The following is a 16,615-nucleotide window of genomic DNA, read 5'->3' on the forward strand; positions in this document are numbered from 1 at the left end:
GCCATTCTTTTTTATGATCAGGGTTCGTCTGATCGTAGTTCTAGCAGACAGCTGCGCTCAAAACAAACTTGACAGTGAGAACCGGTAACATTGGTGTTAGATATCAGTCCGCGACTGCCAAATCAGGAAGTACAAGTTGTTGTGGGTGAGCAATGTAATTCAAAGGTTGGTTTACTCCCTAATAGCTGGGTCTCTTAGCGTCCAAAAAGGGCCTAATCGTTACGCGCTGGATAGAAGCACCAAAATCGGTGTAGACCTTCCTTAGGGTGTTCTCCATCATTTCAGAAGGGGTGCCCCAAATTTCAATGTCATTAAGGTCATTTTTATGGGGTAAATCCAAGATGGCTGCCCAAAACGAGCCAATAGTAGTAAAATGCTGTACTGCCTGGACATAATGGTGTTATGGGCCAATCCACCTATTTGTGTGTGATGTATACAAACTGAACTTTGAAAATATGTGCAAAACTTACCATGAAAACAATGTTATATATGTCTTATTTAGATTCAAAAAGAGGAAAATCATAAAAACCATGGTCAGAATGAGATCACTCTACAATTGAGAGCTAATTTCTGGGCAGTTAGCTATTGAACCAACATTCATTAAGAGTTTTAAAAACTTGCAGTGGGTCAAATCTATAAAATCCAAAAAGAAAATTGTGGTTAGAACATTTAGGGGAGAAGAGATAATCCCTTGAACTGGGTCACACATAACTCTCCCAATGTTAGCATGCTAGCATTAGCAGGTTCAGACACTCAGTCTGCTCTTCAGACAAAGATAGATGGCAAACAATAATTTTAATCCCACTTACACATGCGCACACACACTCAAACTACTACTACTTCCTTAGGACCCCCTAAATGATTTAAGCCTAGGAGTCCAACTGAAATATTTATATCAATCAAGTCAATAATACATGTACATATCAAGTGTCAGTGATAGCTTGGATGATTTACTATAGGCCATTACAAAATAAAATGTGTATGCTGATGTTCAGATATGTATATCTCAGTCCTAAGTGTACAATGGAGTGATAAGGGCATTTATGAATATATCATATATACAGTATATTGACAGATACTTTATATTTTAAAAGAGCAAAATGGTAACATGTCTGTTTTTCATCTACTTTTGGCTTTAATCTAGATGACATGTTGGCTACCTAACCACTTAATTATATCCCCGAAACGCGGAGCGTCGGGGATGTAATGGTTTTGCGTGCACCGCCGCCGCCGCGTCCGCCGCCGCGTCCGCCGCGTCCGCCGCCGCCGCGTAAGGTCTTTCGTGTTAACGCGATAACTTTTGAACGGATGTTTGGATTTGTCCCAGATTTGGTGTGTGAATGCTCTAGGGCAGGTTCATGAACTGATTCGAGTTTGGAGGTCAACAATTTCAAGATGGCCGAATTCAAGATGGCCGAATTTTTGTTTGGCCCATTACTTCTGACCGGGTTGATGGATTTGTCCCAGATTTGGTGTGTGAATGCTCTAGGGTGGGTTCATGAACTGATTAGAGTTTGGAGGTTAACACTTTCAAGATGGCCGAATTCAAGATGGCCGAATTTTTGTTTGGTCCATAACTTCTGACCGGGTGGATGGATTTGTCCCAGATTTGGTGTGTGAATGTTCTAGGGTAGGTTCATGAACTGATTCGAGTTTGGAGGTCAACAATTTCAAGATGGCCGAATTTTTGTTTGGCCCATTACTTCTGACCGGGTGGATGGATTTGTCCCAGATTTGGTGTGTGAATGCTCTAGGGTGGGTTCATGAACTGATTACAGTTTGGAGGTTAACACTTTCAAGATGGCCGAATTCAAGATGGCCGAATTTTTCTTTGGTCCATAACTTCTGACCGGGTGGATGGATTTGTCCCAGATTTGGTGTGTGAATGTTCTAGGGTAGGTTCATGAACTGATTCGAGTTTGGAGGTCAACAATTTCAAGATGGCCGAATTCAAGATGGCCGATTTTTTGTTTGGCCCATTACTTCTGACCGGGTGGATGGATTTGTCCCAGATTTGGTGTGTGAATGCTGCAGGGTAGGTTCATGAACTGATTCGAGTTTGGAGGTCAACACTTTCAAAATGGTGGATTTTTTATTTGGCCCATAACTTCTGACTGTGTGGATTGATTTGCCCGGTAACTCCTTAATTTAATGGTTCACCATTTCAGTGAATCTACCATATCAGGTAGGCCTACAGTGTAATAACCAGTGTAACAATATTTAATACCAAGTAATACTAGTGTAATACCAGTGTAAAAATAGGCAATACCAGGTACAGTGTAATAACCAGTGTAACAATGTGTAATACCATGTAATACTAGTGTAATACCAGTGTACAAATATGCAGTACCATGTAATACCACTTAGACCTACACACAAATAGCCTACATGATATAAGTACAAAATTGGTACATGGTGTCACACTGGTATGACGTGGTATTAAATATTGTTACACTGGTTATTACACTGTACCTAATGTGGTATATCCACTGTAATAGTGAACCATTAAAACAGTGTTACCATTTGCCCCATTTTTTCCTTCAGTTTTTAAGCCTATGCACGTCGTTGATCTATGTATAGAAATTAAATATATTTATTTTATATTTTGTATTTATCATAAACGTTCATGAAAAGGTGGACGGGAGTGGTAGGAATGATTGGGGACTGGAAGCGTCGCGTTTCGGGGATATACCTTAAGTAGTCGAAGGCGACTGCACAGGCAGTCTAGTTTATTGTTTGCTTCTGGTTATTTTTTATTTGTGGGTGTGGTCCTTTATTTAAAACATGTCTGCCTGCCTTCCCTCTCTCACATAGGCTACTAAAATAGTCTTTCAAAAACGTAAAACAACAGCATGTGGAAATCCTATTGGCTTTGGAGGGCTAAAGTCAAAGTAGCCTAAAAGTCATCAAGACTATACTGTACTATACTGTATTGCACTGTACTCTACTCTACTGTACTGTACTGTACTGTAATGTGATATACCGTACTGTACTCTACTGCACCGTGCAGTATGCTACTGTATTATACTGTACTGTACTGTACTGTACTGTACTAGACTGCACCGTACTGTATGCTACTGTACTGTACTGTACTTAACTAGACTGCACCGTACTGTATGCTACTGTACTGTACTGCACTGTACTTTACTTTACTATACTGCACCGTACTATATACTACTGTACTGTGCTGCACCGTACTGTATGCTACTGTACCGTACTGTACTGTACTATACTCTACTGTACTTTATTATACTGCACCAGAGGTACTCTAACAAGGAGATAGAACACTGACGAATGTCTCCATAGGAATAAACGGTGTGAAATCGTAACGCCAAAATGTCGAATGCCTGCTTATCTCCCGCCTACTTGGCAACAAGAGCCAATCGGTTGCTGAGCTGTGCCATCATTGATCCAATCATCTCATCGCATCGACGCAAGCGCAAAAAATAGCTTTTACGACGGCTCGTTCCTCATCAGCTGTTGCCATGTGTGTGGCACGTTTTCCGACCGTACCGTAACCAGGTAATGGGATTTACCCGCCAGATGTACAACAGTCTTGGGAATCCTCATACAGACGAAAGGTACGTGATTTGGAGGAAATATATGTCAAATGTTGGCACGTATATTACTTTATCCTCCGCTTCCACATTTGTTTTTTTTTCGTGTGTGTTAATAATGTGGTGTTTCAGACTCCATGACATCCGTAGGTAGGTCTACTACTGTATGCTAAAACTACAGCACCTCGCCTCCAACATGAGCTCGACTTTACAAAAGCGTTTGATTCTAGGCTGCTTTAATCGTTCAATGTCTTGGCAGATATATTGTCAGTCTGTGTAATCTGACGTTGCTTGTGCATCTTGCTTTGGCTAGAACTTCTTGCTAGAACTAGCTTGTTGTCTGGGGTGTAGTGGGCATGGTACACGGGGGTACGCAGTCCACCCACGCCACGTCTCCTGAAGTGATTTTAAAAAAAAAAACTTCTGCCCATGTTTGAATACAAAAAAGGAATGAGCACATGGCGGTATAGCAGGTTCGTTTTTATGTCAAAGGAAAAAAAAAACTCCGATGAGTTGCAAACTGTGCCTACTGACTATTTTAGTTGGCTGCCTGCATTCGTTATTCTTGAAGATGTGGGATCGAAATTGTATCAAACATTCATTGGCTAACAATTTCATTAAGGTGACTGACAGTTAGTCGTGTTTTAAATAATAATTGGAAGTCACATCTGAAAATAAAGATTGGCTAATGTTACACGGCAAAGTGTTTTCGTGTGTTAGTTGACAGCTCTTGGGACGAAGCGACATCCGTTTTGGTTTGGGAGGCTATTGTGATAACTCGTAGCCTAAGTGCTCAAGCTTTAGAGTAGGAACATTCATTGGCTAACAATTTCATTAAGGTGACTGACAGTTAGTCGTGTTTTAAATAATTGGAAGTCACATCTGAAAATAAAGATTGGCTAATGTTACACGGCAAAGTGTTTTCGTGTGTTAGTTGACAGCTCTTGGGACGAAGCGACATCCGTTTTGGTTTGGGAGGCTATTGTGATAACTCGTAGCCTAAGTGCTCAAGCTTTAGAGTAGGACATGTTATATTTCTCTATAAAGATATGGTGGCTAATTTCATGTCGTTGTGCAAAATAGTAATGTTCTCCCTTATGCCATTTCAGATGCTGTCAGGAACCAACATGAATTTGTCAGACCACCAATGCAGCATGTATGCACAGACTCCAGGGTTCCCCCCAGCATTTCACAGAGAAGGCGGCCATCTGGACGACAAACACCTACCACCTTGACTAGATCTCCAGAAAAGATCAATATTTTGTATTGTGAATGTAAGTGGGTCTCTGAAGTTCCTATTCGAAATAATTTTATTGCTGTTTATTTTCAGAGCTCAGACTTCACATGAAACCGTTAAACATGGCCTCTCATGGTCTCTGTGATACTTAACCCATACCACTTTGACTAACAAATATCATCGTAATGGTATTGTGATGGTTTTCATCCACATAGGAAGCAGATAATGGCCTAGTGTTGGTGTTTATTTAACTTAGTTGTCCGAACCAACGAATGTTTCATAAAAAAGTAAACTATTTGCACCATCCCACCATTACTGTGGTGTGTTTTCTTACAGTCTGTTGTAGTTCTTGCTGTATTGAATCATGAATCAACAACGAAATGTAAATAATAAACAACATTTATTAAAAATAAATATAATGACCCAATTGGACATTTAAAAAACATAATTAAAATTGTATAGTAATAATTCAATTGGTGTTTAGGCACAACATCTTCCTCCCCACTCTTCCCTGCAATCTTGACTTCCTTGTCTCAACCTCCTGATTGACCTGTTTTAGTTCACCCCCCAATCGGCACATGATACATTTTTTGGAGGCCACACGTTCAATGGCCTTCGCATGGGCTGGGTGGGCATGCGTGATTGCCTCAAATGCTCCCTCGTTTGTTATGGCCTCCTGGAGGGCCTTTGTCAATCCCCTTTTCCCCCAGACACGTGGCAGCACTTTTTTAATGGCCATCTCTGACCTCCTCACTGCCAATTTAAAGGCCTCAGAGGGGTTGTACAGTTCTGCAGTGCTGTGGAACTGTTTGTTCCTGAGGAAGGATCCTTCCCTCATGGCAGTGCTGTAGGAGTGCTCGCTGTTATTGTGACCAGTGAGAACACTGTCGCACTCCCTGCACTGCCCGAGTTCAGGATCCTCCCCCAGTTTCCGACAGACCCAGCCGGCCACATAGTCCAGGGCTTCCCGCTCCCCGTCCAGCAGGTTGTCCCCAGTCATGATGCCCTGTGATAACCAAGACACACAGAGTATTTAATGCTTAGGTGTAGATAGTTTGTAGGCTGTCAGTAAATATCCATATCTTAATTGAATATTGATCAATTCCTACAAATCAGTTACCTCCTCAGTAGCCCAGGTGTCAGGCTGGGTTTGCTGTGTTGCTTCATCCTAGAGGACAAAAACACATTGCCATGATTTTTTTTTTTTAATGTATTGACCTTGATGCAATGCAACAATGCATTGAAATCCAGTGAAATGGCTTGTGTGAACATGTTGAACAATGATGAGGATGGGGGTTTGAATTAAGCCAGGTCGTGACATTACTGTCAACAATATTGTCTACTGTAACTGGCAATAACTATTGACTTTAAGAAAACATGTTGATAGAATTTGTTTTTCCATGTCTTTCTGAGGTGTTGGTCTAACCTGCTCTCTGCCTCCTTCTCCCTGGTTCACCAATGGAGTTGCACCGTCAGGCAGGCAGTTGGTGCCACTTCCCTGCACCTCAAAGAGCCCCGCAACTGAAGCACTTCTCAGGGCTGCTGTAAATTCTCGAGTTGTGGGGTGGAAGCGATGCCCTCCTTTACCCCGGATGACTGAGAAGAGGTTCTGCAAAAGAGGGTATGTACAGTATACACCATTGTCAGTTATGAGTAGGTTGCAGCCCTTTTCATTGTCCCTGGAGTGAGCATTGTTACATACCTCCAGGCAGTCCTGGTTTAATTTGGCGGTGCAGAGGTTTGGAATTCCCTCGGATTCCAGATCTCCTTGCAGCTTCAGCACACTTCTAATGGTCGTTACCAAACCTGCATGGCAGGGGGGTGTCCTTCGAGATCTGCAGAGGACCAGTGTTTTAAGCAAAATCCTAAAATTCTCAATATTGCGAGCTTTTTCATATACTTAGTTCATTTCATAGTTAACGTACCCAAACTTCCATGATGCCACCCATTCCAAGCTGCACTTCAGATAATCCAGCCTGCTGGAATTGCCAGTTAAAGGACGGCGCCAGTATTTCTGGTCCTTCAGGCTCCTGCAGAATCAAAATTGATTAGTAACTAACTTATTGTTTACTAAGTCGTACATGACCTACATTCTGTTTTCATACGTGGATAAAAACACTCACAGGGTTAGAGATGCAAACTGATTACTCTGGAACATCTTAAATTCATTAAGTACAGCCTCAATCAAGCTTTGTAAGTTCTGGTTTTTAGTAGGGGGTTTACCTCGAGTTCAGGACATCAAACAAGCGGTCCAACCTCTCCACGAAGTTGGCTGTGTTCAATGCCTCCTCCTCGAGGGTGCCGTTCAGAACCATTGTCTTCATTCCTTTTATGGGCAGATGAAGGAAGATTAACTGTGTGGGTGCAACTACAGTCTTGCCCAACGATATTTGTGTCCGTTAACTTAATTCCAAACTTTCATTTCCAAGTGTAGTATTTACCAGCTGCCACGGAGTGCGAAAACAACTGAGTGGCCAGTTTAACTCGCATGTTCATGAAGGGTGGCAGGTTCAGGTGCTTCTCTGTTAATTTCGGTGCCATGCGGATGGTGCTCCTCTTGTCCTCAACATAGAAGGCTTCGAGGTGCCTCCACGACACCTCTGTTCCTTCAATCTTTGATAATAGACATGTAACATGTGAATGTAACATTGAAATGCGTACTCTGCTGTATAATTTGCGCACAGATATGGTTTCATTATAGTCTTACATGTATTGGGTTCTTTTTCAAATTATTCCTCACTGATTTGAAGAGGTGGGGAACATCAAATATCAGTGGGATTTGTTTCCTGAGCTGCAAGCAGTGGGAACCACTGCCTTGCGCCTCAATACTCAGAGAGGCCCCAAGGTCCTTCATGGCCCTAACATTAGTTGACCCCTGGTCACAAACGACACATTTCACCTGAAAGTAATACACAATTGATATTGTCATTGTTAAAGTAATACACTACTTGTCAGAAATGATTAATTTCGTTATGTATTTACCATCAAGATAGTGGTGGTCAGGTTCATAGATTAGTAAAATCATAGGTTAATGGACACTTGTCAAGCCTAACAAACCTCGAGTCCAACACTTTCCAGTAACTGGATGGCCTCTTCAATTCTCTCGGCGATCTTACTGCCAGCCATGGTGCCGTCGCACATAAAGAAGGCAATTGCCTAACCAAAAAAGGGGGGGAAGGGGGATTGTATGGGTTGTCTGTCGGTGTCGTATGTTGTGAATTTCTGTGAGTTACTACTGTTGTGCATACCTGCTTCCATTTGGCACATATGCCTCGAGCCATAAACACCATGGCCTGTGTGGCTGGCCTACCACTGCTCGTGAGGCCATCGATGGAATCCAGACGGATGTTGTAGTCCAGATGCGCCTTCACAGTCATCTCGTCCAACACCAACGCACACATCCTCTCTGTGTTTGGAGAGGTTTTGGCTCTGATTAGGCTCAAAACGCCATAGAGGAAACCAGGCTGTGGAAAAAAGAGCATACATTATTGATGGTACTTGTTGCACAATTAAAATTTAAAACTTCATAATACAGTATTTTTCTAACTTGTACCTCAAAGTTGCCAAGGCTGGCCTTAAGGTGCCTTTGAAGCGTCATTGGTGATGGCAGCTGGAAAATGCCCCTCAGCTCTCCATAGCACCGAGGGCTATGGTGATGGAGTCTGAGTGCGATTGTTTTAATGTGCTTTGGGTACCTCTGGCCATGGTTACCCACTCCGGTTAGAGCCAATTGGTGTTTCACAAAATTCTCTGCTTGTCGTGGCAGGGCTTTTGGTTCTGGAGCACAGGTCTCCCTCCTTCGCTGTGCATAACTGTACAGACAGACAGACAGATAGACAGACAGACATCACTTGGTGGTTTGAGTAAGGAGTACTGAAGTGTCCATAACTGTCCAGTACCGTGACGGTACGGATGCGAAGTATGTGTACATGAAGCTTGCATGTGAAAAGAGCTGTATAACTGTTGGGTTCAGTTTTGGGATGCGTACCTTTGCTGCAGTTTTTTAATTTTAAGGGCAACTCTGTAGCGATACTGCCTGAATTTTAGCCTCTCCCTCCTCAGCAGTGTTTTCAGCTGTGCAATTTCCTTTGACAAAAAGCATTTGGACAGGTATTTGGTACTGAGAGCAAGTGTGTTAACAAATGAAATAATCATTGAAACACTACATTTTATGTTTGCTTGGGTTGGGTCATCATAACCCTCAACTATGATCTTTTACCTTCTCCTTTCTTTGCAGCAGTGGCTCTAGGTCAGATGTGCCAGCCTGCTCCCACGGACCCTCCACGGTGTCCATAGGTATGTTTACAGCTGCATGAATACACAGTGGGAAGAACAAATTGGCACATCCTTTAGAGCTGGGGTGGGGGACTGCTTTCATTCAGGGCCGTAACATGAACACAAACCATGATTTCCCCCCTGCAGCCACCTTTTTAGAATGGACCCTACATTCATGGTCAATCTACTGTTAATGATAAAATGTCAAAGCTGGTATGGAACCACAGACTGGCCCGTGTATCAATTGTTTGTATTAAAGTTCAAGAAAAAGCCCAGTTACTCATTTTCTATTTGTGTTATTTCCACGTAGAACCCCATGTACTCATCTTCTGTCTTTGCATTACCTCTTTTTTTCTGGACAGGACTGACCGGCTGCTTGAAAATGACCGGGACGGCACCTGGAGCCAGACGTGTTCTTTTGCCCTTAAAGAGAATACGGCAACTGTAATGTGGACTGTAATAGCTACTACTGTAATAGTATAAAAGTTATCATCCACAGATGAAAATAAATACTTGGTCTCCTGCTTGTTTTAGTGGCCTACAATATGTGTCTGTTGTGCTACACCTGTGTTCATACACTGTTTACATACTTGTGATAAGTAAAAATTTGTACATGCATTCGTTGCATTGGGCATGGTCAGTATACCTACTTTGAAAAGTATGTCTTTCTGCCTGAAATGGTCTTCACAGATCATGTATCCGCGTCTTTTTGCCTCCTCAGCGGTCATATTGGATGGCAGGTCTGCCCTCCGGGTGCAGTGAAGCCACTTCTCACGTCTGTGTTGATTGTAGTTCCAACACATTTTTAAAAAATTATTATTATTCATATAGTAGGCTATGTATACGCTGACAAGCAGTATTTTGGATGTTCATCATAGATTTATGTGTTTGCTAATGCACCTTGTTTTTGATGTCACTGTAAGCCAGAGTGTGCAGATGGGCCATCATCTAATTAGTTAAGAAGCCACTGTGGTACCCCCGGGCACTTCCACTTCACCTGGTGCCCCCACTATGAACAATATATGGCTATTAATAAGTTAAATCATGGTGTGCCCCCTATTGGTGGGGGCCCCTGGGCAGGTTGACACTGGCCTTGAGGATAATCTGGCCCTTTCTGTGTTTTGAGGATGAAAGTTTAAGGATGCAATGAGTGTGCATCATATATTGTGGGTGCAGACATGGTTCTTACACACTACTGCCCCATTTCAGATGCGTCGCTAACAGAAGGTAATATCACATGTATGTATTAAGTGTGGGTTTTTTTTACGTGACTTTTCCAGTAACCAAATTACTTTTCTAGAAACCTTACTATAACAAAATGACACGTTTCCTTGCCTTGAGGCTGCCACGATTTATCCTGATTGTCATGGTTACAACTAACTTCCCCAATCGGTGATGATAAGTTTTTAAAAACTTACGTCTTGTCGTCTTTCGGGAAAGAAAAGAAAGCTTTCCCACGTCTTGCCCTATTGTTGCACCCATAGAAGGAGCACAAACGAGGCATTTTCTCGCAGTTAAATGTCTATTTAAACACTTTTAAAGGTGGCGAAGTAGTTCAGTACGCTTCTCAATTGATGGAGATGGTTCGAGGATGGTAAGCACGCGCATACACCGTTATTTATAAGTTAAGATTTCATTCTTTTCACCTGTTCACCTGTTTAATTCTTTTATTCTTTTCACCTGTTCATTTAATTTCATTACATATCAATTAGGCCTATTGCGACACAAATTGTGTGGTGCAGCCTACCAATTAATTTTTATTACACAACAAATTAAAACATATTTTGTGGTATAGCAGATTTATTTTTTCAACATTTATTTCATAGTGATGGACGAACATGATGCTTACTGTCACAGAAAAACAAAGTTATCATTTCTGTATCCACAACAAGATTGCCGTAGTCCTACATTAAATTGGTGACAAAGCGATGCCAGTCTGACAGCTGATCAGGGGGTTTTGACAGGTCTGTGGAGTCCACGCAGACGGTATCTAGGAGATCTGAAACAACAAACCGGAAAGCAGAACGTCTTGTCGTGGAGTGTGGCACATGCGCAGTTCAAAAATATCTTCAAGAAAAAATTTGTTTTACAGTGTTTCAGTCACGTATACGGTCATTCGAAGATAGCCATTTTAATTTGTTTTTCACCGCGATTCCAACCATGTGAGATGTATACCGTTCAGTTGTCCCACTTTTGATTTCCCCATTAACTCCCCATTCACGAAAGTCTTACTAATCTGAATTAGAAGCCCCGACGCGTAGCCAAGATGGCCGCCGAGTGTTCTATCTCCTTGTTAGAGTACCTCTGACTGCACCGTACTGTATGCTACTGTACTGTACTGCACCGTACTGTATGCTACTGTACTGTACTGTACTATACTCTACTGTACTTTATTATACTGCACCGTACTGTATGCCACTGTACTGTACTGCACCGTACTGTATGCTACTGTACTGTACTGTACTATACTCTACTGTACTTTATTATACTGCACCGTACTGTATGCTACTGTACTGTACTGCACCGTACTGTATGCTACTGTACTGTACTGTACTATACTCTACTGTACTTTATTATACTGCACCGTACTGTATGCCACTGTACTGTACTGTACTATACTCTACTGTACTTTATTATACTGCACCGTACTGTATGCTACTGTACTGTACTGCACCGTACTGTATGCTACTGTACTGTACTGTACTGCACGGCACTGTACTGTCCTGTACAGTACAACTACATAGAACTGAAACATGTAGAGCATTCTGAGGACATGTACAATATTATGCAAAAGAGTGTAGTGGGAATGAGTTATGTTACTGTTACCACTCAAAATCTTGAAGGTTAAAAAAAGTCTTGTGGCATTTTGTTTGGGAGGGGGGGGTGTATGATAGACTATCCTTCCTCCCAGACTATTTGTGTGCCTTGCATATCAAGAAAATGAGTACAGGTAATTATTTACTTTCATATGATAATTGTTTTTCTATATAGATATTTCTCCTATGGGTAAGGGTGGCACAAGACCTACGGTACATGTTGTCCATCAGCTGTCAGTTTTGATAGCAACTTAAGTATTCAATGATTACTGAGCTAACTAATACAACTTTTGGCACAAGTACTAGGTGAGGACTTGTCTGCAAATAAAAAAAAACAATTCACCTCTGTCTTCTTACTCAACATATACTAAGGAATCCTTTCATTTAATTTAAACTGAAGCCATACTGTGGCTTACATGTAGGCCTATATTGAGTAATCTGTAATGCCATTCTAAAGATGACTGAAATGCTCTCACAATATGCACAATGCCTTGTAAAAATATAGAATTAGGTGATCTTATGGGGTTCTTCATACATATGGAAAGGTCCTGTCTTTTACCCTCTCTCGTACAAATAAAATACGTTTATCTGTTATGGAAATTAGAGGATGGAGAACCTGCTACCTTGGGCATCTTGCACTGACACTATCCCATTCAGATCGAGCATTAGGAGCAGTCTATTCTCACCATAGTTTTAGTGTGGGCAATGCTCATTTTAATTCAGACCAAGAATCTTCTCAAATCGTTCACAATGTTACATGCTGTCAAGCACGTAAGCACAGACTCACCCATACTTTCACACTATGTACATTTTGTAGTTTTATCAATCTGGTCAAGCAGACTACCCTTGCTTCATCTCTGCTGAGGACTATATTAACATTTTCAGCTAAGTATAATGCCATGTAATAACAATGTAATGCATTACCAACATGACATATTGTATACGACATGGTAGACAATTTTTTTTTCAGGGGCACCCCTTCTAGGATGTCTTCAAATCACTCAAGGAACATGTGTACCGAATTATCTAGCGCGTAACGATTTCTCGGCTTAGAGCCCCTACTATAAATCTCTCTATCAACGTGGGTATTTGTGTCGATAGCCTGGCGAAGTAATTGACGTGCTTTGAGTGTTTATTGAACTTGTTAAGAGTAAGACTGCTTTTTTGGGTCATGCTAACAAAAGTGGATCACTTGCGCTAGCTTAGCAACATCGACCTGTGGTTTTACAATGACTGCATGGAATTTTAAAAAAAAACATCTGAACACACTTTTAACACTCTGGCTGACTCGGAAATGAGGTCCTGTGTCAAAAAAAACGGAGTGTTGCTTTAAGTTGAGTGGTAGGCTACTTAACCCCTTTGAGGAGATGGGGTTGCCGGCAGGCCTCTACAGTATTTGCTGAAAACACTCATCTATATCATAACAACATTGCTGCAAGCTTTAAGTAACAGATTAAAAGGGCACCAGGTAGGATTAAAAGTTGAATTAATCACGGTCCCGAGTCAGCCGATGTGTATGCGAGTCATTAGTAAGTGAACGATGGCTCTCGCCACCACTTCCACGGTCCGCTGTCAGAAAACCCCACATGCAACTTTTGACAGCGTCGGACCTAACAAGTGTCGTGGGAAACACTTTTCATTTGAAACATCGCTTTACATACCGTATTCAGATTTGTATCAACTGCTGGCATTCCGTGATGAAAAACAGTCTCACAGCGAGTTTATTTGGACAACATTTTTTTCATTACGGTGTAGATTTTGAGACAGGCATGCCACGGGCAACGCACAAAGGATGTCATCCTACCTTGTGCCCCTTTAAGACATTACCATTACAATTTTGGTGACAGTAAGGTTATAACATAGGCTCTCCACTAATGGGCTAAATGGTTATTCACACACGGGTGCAAATAGCAACAATGGCTATTCACACCTGGGTCCAAATAGCAACAATGGATATTCATACCTGGTTGCAAATAGCAACTATGTCTGTTCACACCCGGTGTCCTGTCTATATAAGCGACCCGTCGAGATGTGATTCTCTTCGCTACTGAGCATGCGCACGCATGCGCACACCCTCGCGGTGGTTTTCGCGGGTGATTGCCCATCGAATTGTGAAACCGCAAGTTACGATAGCATCCCCTGAGACTGTCAACTTTAGTGACTCAAACTGTAGCCCGCAAGTTACGATAGCATCCCCTGAGACTGTCAACTTTAGTGACTCAAACTGTAGCCCATGTCCTCCTGAGGTTACAGTCATCCATAGTCTAGTTAGCCTATAGCCTGTCCACCGACTGTCATGGACTGAAAGTTACGCTATATCCCCTGGGGGGAAAACGTGAAATAGCGTGGATCATCCAGCAGATCATTGGAAAATCTGCGAAATAGCGTGGCCTCGAACATTTGCTACTTTGTTGCCTAACCGTAATTGCTCACACACTCAGCATCGAACATTGTAACATCGATCAGAAAAGACTATTTATGTAGAGGAGGCGTTCTCATTGCAAAATGGAAAAAATCGCCACCTCTGATTGAGCTGTCAAAATGCTCCCTCCACCCTTTTCACTCAAGAATTTGAATCGACTGCATTGTAAAATGCCTGAACATGGTAATAAGAAAATCACTGGTGGGGATGTTATGAAAATAGGATTCCGGTCATTAAAAGACAGACATCTGCCAAAACAAAGCCTCAATACGCTATCTGCTATCTGGGAATATCTAAACCGCGCTTGTTTATCCCCATAGCACATGATTTCATGTGGCAATTTGCCTTGCGAGCCCACGTCGCATTGAAACCAAACCAACAGCAAATGACTGCATTAAACAACCCGTAGCCAGGCCCTGATCCCAAACACTTTCTCCAGTAGTTCTAGGCTATTTGCGCAAACTCAACTCAGTCTCTTTCATATGGCACGTTTCTTAACTTGCTCAAACGAGAGGCTCACGTTTTTTTAGTGGTCAGCAGCCGCACGTTCTTATTAAACTCCGCACGAACGATTGTAAACCCTGTCCGTGAAATAAACAAAGTAATTGTTATTAAAACAGTCCTACGTGGACCGATTGAAACGCCTTCCGCGGAAAATCAAGGTCTCTCATTTAGATGAGGCATCGCAAATCGATAGAACACCACTATCGAATAGGGCGACCGATCGCTCATCTCAACGAGGCAACACATCTCGACAGAACACCGGGTGCAAATAGAAAAGATGACTATTCACACCCGGGTGCAAATAGCAACAATGGCTATTCAAACACGGGTGCAAATAACAACAACGGCCATTCACACCCAGGTGCAAATTGCAACAATGGCCATTTACACCCGGTGTCCTGTCTATATGAGCGACCCATCGAGATGTGATTCTCTTCGCTACTGAGCATGCGCACGCATGCGCACACCCTCGCGGTGGTTTTCGCGGGTGATTGCCCATCGAATTGTGAGACCGCAAGTTACGATAGGATCCCCTGAGACTGTCAACTTTAGTGACTCAAACTGTAGCCTATGTCCTCCTGAGGTTAACACCAGTCATCCACAGTAGTTAGCCTACAGCCTGTCCACCGACTGTCATGGACTGAAAGTTGCGATACCGGTATATCCCCTGGGGGGAAACGGGAAATAGCGTATCATCCAGCAGATCATTGGAAAATCTGCGAAATAGCGTGGCCTGTTGCTACTTTGTGGCCTAACCGTAATCGCTCACACACTCAGCCTCGAACATTGTAACATCGATCAGAAAAGACTATGTATGTAGAGGAGGCGTTCTCATTGCAAAATGGAAAAAATCGCCACCTCTGATTGAGCTGTCAAAATGCTCCCTCCACCCTTTTCACTCAAGAATTTGAATCGACTGCATTGTAAAATGCCTCAACATGGTAATAAGAAATGCACTGGTGGGGATGTTATGAAAATATGATTCCGGTCATTAAAAGACAGACATCTGCCAAAACAAAGCCACAATACGCTATCTGCTATCTGGGAATATCTAATAGGCTATGTTTATCCCCATAGCACATGATTTCATGTAGCAATTTGCCTTGCGAGCCCACGTCGCATTGAAACCAAACCAACAGCAAATGATTGCATTAAACAACCCGTAGCCAGGCCCTGATCCCAAACACTTTCTCCAGTATTTGCGCAAACTCAACTCAGTCTCTTTCATATAACTTTTCTTAACTTGCTCAAACGAGAGGCTCACGGTTGTCAGCAGCCGCATGTTCTTATTAAACTCCGCACGAACGATTGCACACCCCTGTCCGTGAAATAAACAAAGTAGGCCTAATGGTTATTAAAACAGTCCTACGTGGATCGATTGAAACGCCTTCCGCGGAAAGTCAAGGTCGCTCATTTAGATGAGGCATCGCAAATCGATAGAACTCCACTATCGAATAGGGCGACCGGTCGCTCATCTCGACGAGGCAACACATCTCGACAGAACACCGGGGGCAAATAGAATAGATGACTATTCACACCCGGGTGCAAATAGCAACAATGGCTATTCACACCCGGGTCCAAATAGCAGCAATGAATATTCAACTACCTGGACACGGATGTTAAGGACACGAAATCCGTGTCCAGGAGCACAGATTTTGCCAAAATTCTGTGCTCCTAGACACGGAATTGTTTTCCGTGCTCCTGGACACGGAATTGTTTTCTGTGATGGGCACACGGAAGTGCTTTCTATAGGCTATTACCACAGCACTGTGTTAACTGTATCATTTGAAAATACATACCAAAT

General features: G+C 42.4%; 1 long non-coding RNA gene across 1 annotated transcript; it reads right to left on the reverse strand.

Moving 5' to 3' along the window:
- Positions 1-9,431: 9,431 nt before the first annotated feature.
- On the reverse strand, positions 9,432-10,772 carry LOC134467573 (uncharacterized). Its single transcript, XR_010038635.1, has 3 exons — positions 10,488-10,772; positions 9,720-9,846; positions 9,432-9,492 (listed from the first exon to the last, which is right to left on the reverse strand). It is a non-coding gene; the product is annotated as an uncharacterized LOC134467573 (long non-coding RNA).
- Between the last annotated feature and the right edge of the window lie 5,843 nt (positions 10,773-16,615).

Source organism: Engraulis encrasicolus, chromosome 2 (assembly GCF_034702125.1).
Source record: "Engraulis encrasicolus isolate BLACKSEA-1 chromosome 2, IST_EnEncr_1.0, whole genome shotgun sequence".
NCBI lineage: Eukaryota > Metazoa > Chordata > Actinopteri > Clupeiformes > Engraulidae > Engraulis > Engraulis encrasicolus.